The sequence below is a fragment of the Eriocheir sinensis genome, chromosome 18 (assembly GCF_024679095.1).
Source record: "Eriocheir sinensis breed Jianghai 21 chromosome 18, ASM2467909v1, whole genome shotgun sequence".
NCBI classification, from domain to species: domain Eukaryota; kingdom Metazoa; phylum Arthropoda; class Malacostraca; order Decapoda; family Varunidae; genus Eriocheir; species Eriocheir sinensis.
In genome coordinates, this window is record NC_066526.1 from 247,501 (window position 1) to 250,000 (window position 2,500).

The 2,500-nt window shown below is 42.3% G+C and overlaps 1 protein-coding gene across 2 annotated transcripts in view; it reads right to left on the reverse strand.

Annotated features, from left to right (window-relative positions):
• Positions 1-2,500, reverse strand: part of LOC127000195 (doublesex and mab-3 related transcription factor 3, truncated-like) — a 19,998-nt gene that overhangs the window by 2,324 nt on the left and 15,174 nt on the right. The window lies entirely within an intron of this gene.

Here is a 2,500-nt window from a genome sequence, read left to right on the forward strand (position 1 = left end):
TGAGGCGACATAAAACCTCGTGTGTCAACTACCAAAAGGAGCGTTAATCTGTGTCATGAATAAGACCTTCGCGAAAATGCGGTTGCTGATGACCACAGAGGAGGATATAGTCTTCGCGCACACTTGATTTTTCACCTCATTAAAAGCCCCTTCAGACCTAATGGACCTCCCATGTAAGAGTGTCACCAAAGTTGTCTAGATATAGAAGAAAAAAGGCGCTTGGTAGTATACATAGACTAATTCATCTATGAGATGACGCAAGTGTGTGTGTGTGTGTGTGTGTGTGTGTGTGTGTGTGCGCGCGCGCGTGCGTTCGTGTGTGTGTGTGTGTGTGTGTGTGTGTGTGTGTGTGTAATGCCAGAAAATTCATGTCAATTATCTTCACATTATTACATTCTAATAATCATAAATGAAAAAGTTAATACAGAAAGTGACACATGAATTTTCCTGCATTACTTGTGTGTGTGTGTGTGTGTGTGTGTGTGTGTGTGTGTGTGTGTGTTCAAAACGGAGCCCCGAGGCCCACATGCTTGCCCCACATCACACCTTCAAACGCGCGGGAATGAATACATCCGGGCTCGAAATACCCAGACCACCGCCGCGACACTAGCCAGCGAGCCAGCCAGCTGATCGGTGTAAACTCGCAGGCAACATGACCCAGCTGGCGGGCCTTCCTCTTTGCCTCGTTCCCCTCCCACCTGACTCAAGTTACAAGGAGGGCATAAGGCGTTTTTACCCGTCAACTAAGCAGGATTCCGTGCCCTAGGGTGCGTTGTGGTTAGGTTTATGTTACTGCCAGAGGCTTCCATTAGCGCCTGGCGGAGCGTAAGTGGCTGCCATTTAAGAAAAACATCTCCCGTGCTACAGTAACTAGCGGGAAACTGGGACGAGGCGAGGCTGGGTTAGCCGGAGAAGGAGGATAGGCGTTAAGAGGAAGGACGGGGGGAGTAAGGAGTAGGAGAGATAAAACGAAAATGGCGAAGATGAGAATAGGTGCTAGAAGAAGGACGAAATGAATACAGAATAGGGGAGGGAAAGTAAAATGGCAAATATGAGGAAAATAGGAAGAAGGAAAGAAGTTTGAGTTAAGACAAACAGGGATGCCAATTGAATACGATCAAATCTATCATGTAACTGTTAGGACAAAAAGAAAGAAAAGTGATGGAGATAAGAAAAGAAAACTATAATGATAATGAGATACGGGATAATAAGAACAAAGTAGAAAATAACACTGCAACAGGAGAAGGAAAAGGGAGACAGTAAATATTATCAGATTAATAATGCGCAGCTGTAAGGACTAAACGGAAGAAGAAAATTAATGCGGATAAGAGAAGGAAATTAATTATATAAAGAATAAGATACAGGAAGATTGTATTAGGAAAACAAAATGGAGAATCACACAGTAAGAGAAGGAAAGGAAGACGGTCAACAATATCAAATTAAAAGTGGCATCCAAAAAAAAAAAAAGAGAAAAGAAAAAAAAAGTAAATATAAAAAAATAATAATTTGTTTGTGAGAGAAAAAATACAACTAAAAAAACAGTAAAAAAATGATAAAAATGGCATTGAGAGAGAGAGAGAGAGAGAGAGAGAGAGAGAGAGAGAGAGAGAGAGAGAGTTAATAAGAGTAGACGCGGTTGAGTGATAAGAGTGACGGTAGAGATACAAGGGGAACCATATTTTGAGGGGAACGTGATAGGGGTGGGAAATTCTCTCTCTCTCTCTCTCTCTCTCTCTCTCTCTTGATTGCTGTTAATGTATCGTCTTTATTTATTTTGCTTTTTATTTGTTTTTATTTCCACGAATTTTCATATTTTATTTCCTTGCTTTCTTCCTCCTCTTCCTTTTCCTCCCTTTGTCCTGTCTCTTCATTTTTTGTCTCATCCTTTCTCCTTTCTTGCATTCTCCTTCCCCCTTCATCTACTTCTCCTTCTCCTTCTTCCCTCTCTTATCCTTTCTCCGTCTCTCGCCATCTCTTGTTCTCATTACTTTGTTCTCTACTCTTTCAATCGTTTTTCTTTCTCTCATCCTTTCTCCTTTCTTCCATTCTCCTTCCCCATTCATCTCCTTCTCCTTCTCCTTCTTCCCTCTCTTATCCTTTCTCCGTTTATCGTCATCTCTTGTTCTCATTACTTTGTTCTCTACTCTTTCATTCGTTTTTCTTTCTCTCATCCTTTCTCCTTTCTTCCATTCTCCTTCCCCATTCATCTACTTCTCCTTCTCCTTCTTCCCTCTCTCATCCTTTCTCCGTCTATCGTCATCTCTTGTTCTCATTACTTTGTTCTCTACTCTTTCATTCGTTTTTCTTTCTCTCATTCTTTCTCCTTCCTTCTCTTCGTCTGTCAGTATTCCCTTCTTGTTCCCTCTTCTTCTGCTCTCTTCTCTCGGCCTCTCCCTCCTCCTCTTCTTTCTCCTCCTTTTCCCTCGCTCCTCCTCCCCCTACTGCCACAAACAAACAGGCGGAGACGCGACGGGAAGGTGTCACTTAGAGGAATCATGAG